Raw genomic sequence first — 10,071 nt, 5'->3', positions numbered from 1 at the left:
CTCCCATTAACAGAAATTTCTCCCACCACCCTTTTCCACATAAGGAAGAATTTGTTTCTAAACAGTTCCCAAAGTTTAATGCTTTATGGGCAGAGAGAAAGGAATACCAAAAGAGTAGGGAGAGCTCATTCCATTTACACAAACACAAGATATTTATAAAATTCAGTAGGGACTGTGAGGCAGGGCTGGATGAGGACTGGGTAAGAACTTGGGTGAGGAGAATGAAGCATTCCACTTGAGTGCAAAATTGCCAAAGATCTCTCAGTAATCATTATTAATTGCATTCTACTGTAATATTATAAAATATAAATATTAATGCAAAATAAACCTATGAGGAAAAATATCAATGTATTAAATAAAAGTAAGATCAGTAGATTAATTTCATTTACATACCAAGGTTTATCTAATTACACACTTGCTGCAAGGGCAAAGCATTCTCATTCTGCATCCAAAAATAAATTATCTTAATTTCAATGTCTCTGGTTATATTTTGCTTGCTTGTTGGTTTTGTTGATTATGTTCCAGTTCAAGGTGAGATCATATGGTATTTATCTTTTACCCTTGGCTTATTTCACTTAGCATAATGCTCTCCAGTTCCATCCATGCTGTCACAAAGGGTAGGAGCTCCTTCTTTCTTTCTGCTGTGTAGTATTCTATCATGTAAATATACCAGAATTTTTTGATCCATTCGTTTACTGAGGGACACTTAGGTTGCTCCTATCACTTGGCTATTGTAAATTGTGCTGCTATGAACATTTGGGTGCATAGACTCTTTTGGATTGATGTTTCGGGGTCCTTAGGGTATAATCCCAGCAGTGGTATTGCCAGGTCAAAAGGCAATTCCATTTTTAGTTTCCTGAGGAAATTCCATATTATTTTCCACAGTGTTTACACCAGTCTGTGTTCCCACCAACAGTGCACTAGGGTTCCCTTTTCTTCACAACCTCACCAGCACTTGTTGTTTGTTGATTTGTTTATGATGGTCATTCTGACTAGGGTGAAGTGGTATCTCATTGTGGTTTTAATTTGCATCTCTTTCTGAGGGCTGGTGATGCTGAGCATCCTTTCATGTCTCTGGGCCCTCTGTGTGTCCTCCTTGGAGAAGTGTCTGTTTAGGTCCTTTTCCCTCTTAGAAACTATTTTATAACTTTATATTTCTTTCTCTATTAGTATTATATTCACTTTCTTTGATTCTTTTTTCCTTTGGCTATTTAAAAATATATAAAATATCCCCAAAGGTCTCTCTCAATCTCAAAGACATAAGGTCACAAAGGGGAACATTGTTGTAACAATGTCATTTAACAAAAATAGCTGAAAAACACTGAGTTTCTCCTACAGTCCAGGCATGGTTCCAGAAACCAGAAATACCTAACACATAAAAATAAAGTTCCTATTGTGATGAGCTTATATTCTAGGAAAACAGAAAGATAGATGATAGATAGATAGATAGATAGATAGATAGATAGATAGATAGACAGATATAGATTGATAGATGACTAGAATAAAAATAAAGCAAAAACAGAGGAAAACAGAGACAGAAATACTATTTTAGGTAGGTGTAGGGGACCAATTTGTTTTAGTCTGGCAAATGTGACTCAGCTCTGTATGGAAAACCTACAGAAGCAAAGTGGTGGGCAGGAGCCAGACCTTCAAACCGAGTTTTCCTGTGGGAATTGGGTCTAGAAAATGCATACAGACTGCTATGGTTTGCTCTTGGAAAACTCCATCACCCTGGTCTAAAACAACAAATGTGTATTGTCTATCTTCAAGGTAATTTCCAAAGCCTGTGTGAATTTTCCCAAGGACAGAGCTAATCAGCTCATTGACATTCCCCTCTGCATGTTATTTTCATTTCCTTGATTGTACCTAAAATGGGTCTTACATCAGAGAAAGATTTATTATCTATTACGTAGAATAGATATTCTAGAAAATAGAATATTCTAGAAATTCTAGAAAATGTAATACTAATAGAGAAAATAGAATATCTATTCTACGTAATAGATAATAAATCTTTCTCTGATGTAAGACCCAAAGAAAACAGTAAACCTCAGCAAAATGACAGTGTGAGCAAAGTCAGCCTCCTAAGACAGTTTTTTCCCCTGATCAGAAACTTCCCAGTTCCCAGATTGGCCATCACTCTACCACCATAGCTTTTCCAGACTGATTTACTCCATCAGCTGTCCCCCTGTCCCCATCAGCACACTAATTCCAGTTTTCTTTCACCCCCTTCTCTTTCTGATTAATACGTCTTTTTAAAACTATAATCTTGCACTTTATTTTTGTTTATCATTTTTATTTTCAATTACAGTTGACATACATTTTTATATTAATTTCAGGAGTACTCCCCAGATATTGGACATTACATAACCTACAAAGTGATCATACCAATTAATCTCACACCCATCTGACACCATATATAGTTATCAGAATATTATTAACTATATTCCCTGTGCTATACATTACATCCCCATGACTATTTTATAACTATCAATTTGTAATTCTTAATAACTTCACCTTTTTCACCCATCCTCTCAATCTCCCTCCCATTTGGTAAGCATCAAAAACGTTCTCTACATCTATGAGTCTGTTTCTGTTCTGCTTGTTCATTTATTTTGCTTTCTAGATTTAATTGTTGATAGATGTGCATTTATTGCCACTTTATTGTTCATACTTTCCTTTTTTTCTTCTTCTTAAAGATGACCCCTTAACATTTCATATAATATTGGTTTGGTGGTGATGAATTCCTTTAGCTTTTTCTGGTCTGGAAAGCTCTATATCTGTCCCATGATTCTCTATGATAATTTTGTTGGGTAGAGTAATCTTGGTTGTAGGTCCTTGCTTTTTATCACTTTGAACATTTTTGCCAATCACTTCTGGCTAAGTTTCTCTTGAGAAATCAACTCAGTCTTATGGGAGCTCCCTTGTAGGTAACTAACTGCTTTTCTCTTGCTGCTTTTAAGATTCTCTCTTTGTCTTCAACATTTTGCATTTTAATTATGATATGTTTTGGTGTGGACCTCTTTGGGTTCCTCTTATTTGGGATTCTCTACACTTCCTGGGCTTGTATGCCTATTTCCTTCACTGAGTTATATGAGTTTTTTGTCATTATTTTTTAAAATAGGTTTTCAATTTCTTGCCTTCTTTCATATCCTTCTGGCACCCCCATGATGCAAATGTTTATATACTTGAAGTTGTCCCAGAGTCTCCTTACACTATCCTCATTTTTTAAATTTCTTTTTCTTTTTCCTGGTCTGATTGTGTTTTTGCTTCCTTATATTCTAGTCACTGATTTTATTCTCAGTTTCATCCACTCTACTGTTGATTCCCTGTCAGTTATTCTTTATTTCAGCTACTGTAGTCTTCATTTCTGACTGGTTCTTTTTTATACTGTTGAGGTTCTCACTAAGTTTATTGAGCATCTTTATAACCGGTGTTTTGAACTCTGCATCTAGTTGATTGCTTGTCTTCATTTTGTTTAGTTCCTTTTCTGGAGTTTTGATCTATTCTTTCATTTGGGGCATGTTTCTTTGTCTTCTCATTTTGGCATCCTCCCTGTGTTTGTTAAAATGTATTAAGTAGAGTTGCTTCATGTCTCAGGCTTGGTAGAGTGGACTAATGTAGTTGGTGTCCTGCAGGGTTCAGTGGTATGGCCTCCCCATTCATCTGAGCTGGGCATTCGAGATGTAACCTGCCCCAAACCCCACCCCCAACCATGTTGGCTGTGTATCCTTCCTGTTGTAGTTGAGACTTGATTGCTGTTAGCACATAAATGGGAGAGATTTACCCCCAGGCCAATCAGGTGGAAGGACTGGCTACAACCTTTACCACTGACCTCTGACCACTGTAGAGGATCAGATGTGCTGGGGCCCAACTCACAGAGCAGGACTTACCCCAGCTGGGCCCTGGTGTTCACTGAGTCTCCCATTTGAATGTGTCTGTTGTGGAGGTGGTTGGGTGGTTGTGCTTCAATGTGGTCTGAAGCTGTCCACTGGGTGTGCTAGCCCTAGGGCCTCCCAGGAGGTACAGGCCAACGTCAGCCTCTATCTGTGTTTTCCCTGGGGCCACTTGGCATGAGCTACAAAGTGGCTGTTACTTGTGCTAGGCTTGGAGGTGCCCAAGCAAGGCCAAGCTCTAAACCATAGCTGGCTACTGCTTAGTACCTGGGCTTCAGCCACTTAGTGAAAGATATGAGGCTCGCACATGAGCCAAGACAGGCCATTCATATGAGAAAGCCACTGGAAACAGCTTGGGTGTGCCCAATAGTTGAGTGGGGTGGGACCTCAGAGAATCACCAGGGTGGGGCAAACAGTGTGAGCCACGTTGACAGAGTCTCAGATATGGCACCTGCCTACAGGCTCTGTGGGGGAGGGCTATCAAAGGAACAATGTCCTCTGCCAGAACTTCTGTTTGGGAGAAAGCTGCCCATCTCACAGCTCTCTCCATGATGCTGGACAGTTCAGTTCCTCCCTGTATGTTTCTGGTACCTCTCAAGCTGCTGCCTCTATGCTGGAGCTCAGAGTGAGTATGAATTAGTCCATGTGTGAGCCCTTTAAGAGACACTGCCTCAGATTCCAGAAGCCTTCTGTCTCCCTTGGGCTCAATTCCCACTTATTTTTAGTAAGAAGTTATGGGACTTCTCTTTGCAGCACTGGAACCCTGGGCTGAGGGGCCTAGTGTAGGGCCAGGACCCCTCACTCCTCATGGGGGAAACCCACAGTTGAGATATTTCTCCTTATCTTTATCCACCACACGTGAGTGTGAGACCAGCCTGATCTACATCTTCGCCTCCCCACCAGTCTCAGTGTGGCTTCTTCTTTAATTTCCTATGTGTTCACCTATGCCACTATTAATTTATACATTCTCATAGGACTCAAATCCCAACTATATCTTGCAAACCAGTGAGAAATAATTATATCTAATAAAACTGTCTCTGAGCTTGTGCTGAACTATTTTGAACTCCAGTTTAGTGGGGTCCCTATGTTGCCCTGCTGCCAACTGTTGACCTTGGGAAATGTTATACCTGTGAGTTCTCTTTGTTAATATGCAGGGGCAACTCTTACCCTCCAGAGGCAAGTCCTTTCCCGAGTAAGCCCAGACAGAAGGGCTAGCTGAGCTGTCCTAGTCAGCGCGCTCTTCTGTCCAGATTCACCCTTACTTACTCCATCCCACAGTATCATCACCAGGACCAGGGTGGCCCAGAGTCAGCGATAAGTGGCAGTTGGAGCACCCTGAGCCCTTGGCTCTTTGTGGGTGAGGAAATAATATACTCAAGGGAAAGAAGGTATATACAAATAATACCCTATGTTTCTATATATGTGTCACTGTGGTTCCAGAATTCTGTAGAGAAATGCCCTTCAGGTGGCAATCTTATTAGGATTAGGGAGAAACTATATTCCTATAGCTTTTTACTTAATATTGAGACAACATTAGTTGCTCATATCAAAGAATTAGAGTACAATTAAAATTCAAGGAGCTAAAACATCCTCAGCACTCCCTTCATTATTACCACCACCGAGTACCTCACCCCATGTCACAAGGATTCTCCTTGGAGGGATGGAGATGAGGTTTTGCGGGGTTCAGGATCAGTAGCATTTTGGTGGTAAAATAATTTTAAAAACCCTGCCTTTGAGGACTTTCCTTTGATAGATGGAGAGCCTTCTTTGGGGTTTGTACCAATGAACATAAACATGTGGCCAATTGTAAGTTGAGGGATTGTTTGAAGAAAGAAAGGAGGTATGGGCACCTCCACCCTCTCTATATCCTGTGCCTGGTCTGGCTCTCCCAGCAGGACTAATTGACCATGGAGAGAGGAAACCGCATGAGCGCCTCTAAGTTCATCCTCCTAGGGCTCATCAGCCAGCTCAAGAGCCAGAAGCTGATCTTCAGGTCCTTCCTGGCCATGTACCTGATTGGGGCAGCAGGAAACTTGCTCATCATCCTGCCGTTGGCTCAGAATCCCGCCTCCAGATGCCTATGTACTTCTTCCTCAGCAACCTCTCCCTGGTAGATTTCTGCTTCATCTCTGCCACAGTACCCAAGATGCTTGTGAATACCCAGATACAGACTCAGTCCATTTCCTGTGGTGGCTGCCTAACTCAGATATACTTTTTTATTTTACTTGCAAACATGGACAACTTCCTCCTGACAGCAATGGCTTATTATCACTTTGTGGCCATCTGCCACCCCCTGCACTACTCCAGTGTGATGAGTCTGCAAATTCGTATTCTGATGCTAGGAAGCTCCTGGCTCATTTCCAACTTCCACTCCCAGCTACACACCCTCCTTGCGGCTTGGCTTGAGTTCTGTGCCAGCAACAGATTCCCTTATTTCTTTTGTGACCCTCCTCCCCTGCTCCAGCTCTCCTGTTCCAACACCCAACTCAACCAGCTCATGATTCTGCTAGTGAGGGGCTTGATCATCCTCATCCCCTTCCCTGGCATTCTTGTCTCCTACATCCACATTGTATCTGCTGTGCTCAAGGCCCCATCTGCCTGGGGCAAACAAAAGGTCTTTTCCACTTGTGGCTCTTATCTCACTGTAGCCATTCTCTTCTATGAGACCATCATAGGGGCCTACATGAATCCCTCATCTTCCCATTTAGCTGACAAGGATTCACTGGCTTCAGTGATGTATATAGTGGTCACCCCCATGCTGAACCCCTTCATCTACTGCCTGAGAAACAAGGACATGAAGAGAGCTCTAAGGAAACTGTTCAGTGTTAAGGGTTTATCCTGTGTGCTGTAACAGCAGATTTCCCCTTCAGGATCTCTGTGCTGGGAAGAGGAGAATGAATCCCAGGGACAGGCTGCACACAGAGAGAGCAGGAGGAACACAGAACTCATTATCCTGGGCCCTCACCATGGCCATGGGTCCCTAAGTAATTTGCAAGTCCAAAATTCCTTGGCCCTGCATGGATAAACTCTCCTCTAAAGACAGAACCACATAAACATATGCAAATTAGCTTCATCCACAGACCTTCTGGAGATGGTTGAAAAGGCCATACACTCCACATGAAAAAGTTCAATTCATTGAAGTCTGTTACTTGAGCTGATGCCTTTGCCAAAGGGATGCCCCCTGAAAGCCCCTGCTCACCCTCACATTCCTCAAATCCTTAACCCTTACCCATCCCAATTTCCAAACTCCTCCACTCCACGCCCACTTCTTGGACAACATCCCACATTCTGGGTTGAACCTAGCTCTGGGGACAGATTGATCATTCTCCCCAAAACTGTCCCACTTTTGGCCATGGACCCTGCTAGATGGAGTTCCATAGCTATAGACACTTATATCAGGAATGCCTGTAGTGACAGTCTCATCTGTGCACCCAAGCAGACCCCACACTGTCTTAATTGTTTTCTCTTTTTTCTTAGGAAAGAAAGGTCTTCCATCCACATGATAACAAGAGAAAAGAGGCTAGACTTAGAGTTGATTCTCTGGGTATGAAAAACAGGAAGATAATGGACCATGATAATCTTAATGAATCTGTTTTTCTCTACAAGTTGACCTGGAGAAGGAGACAAAGAGGAAAAGCCTCATAAATGAGTTTATGGCTAGAGCAGTTGCATTTGACTTCCTTCCCAACCGAATAATATCCTATGTTGCACAAAGTATAGTAGAGCTGAAAAGAGCATTACACAGAAAGCCACAACGACCAGCTTCCACTCTGTCCCCTCCAATTACTAGCCATTTGACTTCAGTCCATTTAAAATTTACCAGTCTACCAAACACATCACACTTTTCTAGTCCCTACTCATGCTGTTTCAGCAAGCCTATTTTGCCCATTTCTATCAAATTTCTAGTTGGGTCCAATAAAGTAGGATGCCCTTCATGAAGCCACCTCAAGTCTTCTCAGGCAGAAGAATTTCTGTCCTCTGGAATTCCATATAATTCAAATTCCATTACAACCCTTTCATACTCTCCTTTGTGTGATTTGTGTGTCTATTCCAAACAGGATTGTTGGATTGCTTCTAAATTTAGAAAAAGTCTTGTTCATCTTAATGAACCCATCCTCAGGAGATTCTATCATAGAGCTTTGTTTAAAATAATGACTTGTTAAAAGTATGCTGCTATAGATTATGATGAAAATGATAATGACATAGATGGCAAAAACTGGAGAAAGAACACTTAAGGCCTTTCTCCCCATGATTTTGCCTTAATATATCTCCCCATACCCCACCAAGGAAGAAGAGTTACCAATCTGGTTGGTCATAGCCCAAGGAGTTCACTGGCTCATATCCTGTGAAGGGCAGTATGCCCTGTAGGGTCAGCATCCAGATATGAGCCTCCCTTCCTTCCAGCCAGGCCCTGATTACTCCTCTTCTATTCATGTCTGGTTGGAATCTTCATTTGGGGACCAGTCTCTCCCTCTCCACACAATGCCTGCACATGCAGGTCCTCAATTCAGACCTGGAGCTGAAAGAGGGAAGCAAGGTAGGCTTAGACTATTTTCCAGTTCACTTTTCACCAGTGAACCCATGATGAAGGTTATTGGGTATAGCTCAGTTACTAACAAAGTGGTACCTTGACTCAAAGTTTGCTATTGTTCTTTATGCACATTATTTCCTTGGGAGCTCTCAGGAGTTGGGATGATTGATTGTCAGGGCAGAATTTAGGCCTCTCTGGATCTCTAACAATAAAAGAAACAAAATTTCATCTCAAACATGAAAAATTTATGTGAAGAAAACTTGTTGTAAACATGGAGGTCTTCCTTTAATGTACATTTGTTATAATCATCAATAATACAATGTTTGGGCTCCAAAGTGGAAAAAAATGAATGAGAGAAAGAAGAATAGCTGCAATAAATAAATATGAAAGACCTTCAACTGACCTTGCTCACTGGCAGATTTTGAGAAGGCTTTCTGGCTCTAAAGACTCTCTTCTAAGGAAGGGCATAGAATAAGGAAATTTTTCTGTTATGGCAAATACCTTTCAGACTGACTCTCATCCTGGCCCAGAAGCTGCTCACTGACAGGTAAATGAACAGTCATGTTTTCTTTCTTATTTTGCACATAGGTCAGCTGTAAAATGTTCAGAAGCTCATCCACCCTTACAAACTTGGCAGAATAAACTCTTCTTTTTCCTTCAACAAATCAGAACATTCCTTTTCTTTATCAAGCACAAAAAAAGAAAGCCATGATAAAATAAGAGAAAACAATACCTAATTCAAAAGAAAGCAAAAGGGAAGTGTTTTTTTGTTTTTCATTTTTTTTGAATAGAGATTACAAACTATCTAGAATCCAGTCCAGTCTTCTGTTGAACCCAGCTTTGGGATCGGGACTGATTCTCAGTCACAGAGGTTGTGCTCTTTTCCAAACTCTCCTCCATTATTTCAGTGGTCTCCCCATCAAGGCTCTCAACACCCTCTGAGTCCTCCTCTACAATATATAGAACAAAGAGCTATCAGCTCATTGTTAGCTTACAGATATGGTTCTGTTCAAGAGCTATTGAACCCTTTTCAACAGTCAACAATCCCAGTTTAGATAAGCTCAACTTCAAGTCAGAATGCAAGCATTTTCCATAAAACTGCACTCTTGGGATGCCAAAAGGAAAGTGCTTCATCTGCCTCCCCCATGTGGGGACATGAAAATGAAGTAGAGCAATGGCAACCACCGGAAAAACTAGGGAAGGAGTACCAGGCAGAGGAGGCAATACTAGGTAACTACTGTAAAAGGCACTGATTCATTAAAGAAATCTCTACTAAACACGTTTATTAAGCTGGACATTGTGGTGAGTACCGAGACAGAGCAGTGAATGAATTTATAATAAAAAAAAAACACTCCAAAATTAGTCTTTTTCTAGTGAGAGATCAGGATGTAATTATCCTATATTGTCAAAGACATTCATGTGTTATGGCTCTCACCTTAAAGTGGCAAAACAGCACCTTGCTGTGAAGACTGTGCCTCGCTGTTCACATGTAGGGCCATCTCATGTCTGCTTTGGGCTGGTGAGGGAAAACTTCAGGATCTGTTCAAATGTTTGAGTGAAAGTTCTAATGAAGCCACAGTGTTCCATGTAACAGAGCAATCATTCTTGAAATTAGAAGCACTTCAGTCTAATGACCTCCTTGTTAAA

At 41.3% G+C, this 10,071-nt stretch overlaps 1 pseudogene; it reads left to right on the top strand.

Annotated features, from left to right (window-relative positions):
* Window positions 1-5,800: 5,800 nt before the first annotated feature.
* LOC119043971 (olfactory receptor 1361-like) lies at window positions 5,801-6,744 on the top strand (annotated as a pseudogene).
* The last annotated feature ends 3,327 nt before the right edge of the window (window positions 6,745-10,071 follow it).

The sequence above is a fragment of the Artibeus jamaicensis genome, unplaced genomic scaffold (assembly GCF_021234435.1).
Source record: "Artibeus jamaicensis isolate MK-2021 breed Jamaican fruit bat unplaced genomic scaffold, CSHL_Jam_final contig_402, whole genome shotgun sequence".
In the NCBI taxonomy this organism is placed as follows: Eukaryota; Metazoa; Chordata; class Mammalia; order Chiroptera; family Phyllostomidae; genus Artibeus; species Artibeus jamaicensis.
This window is presented reverse-complemented; position numbering and strand designations above follow the sequence as displayed.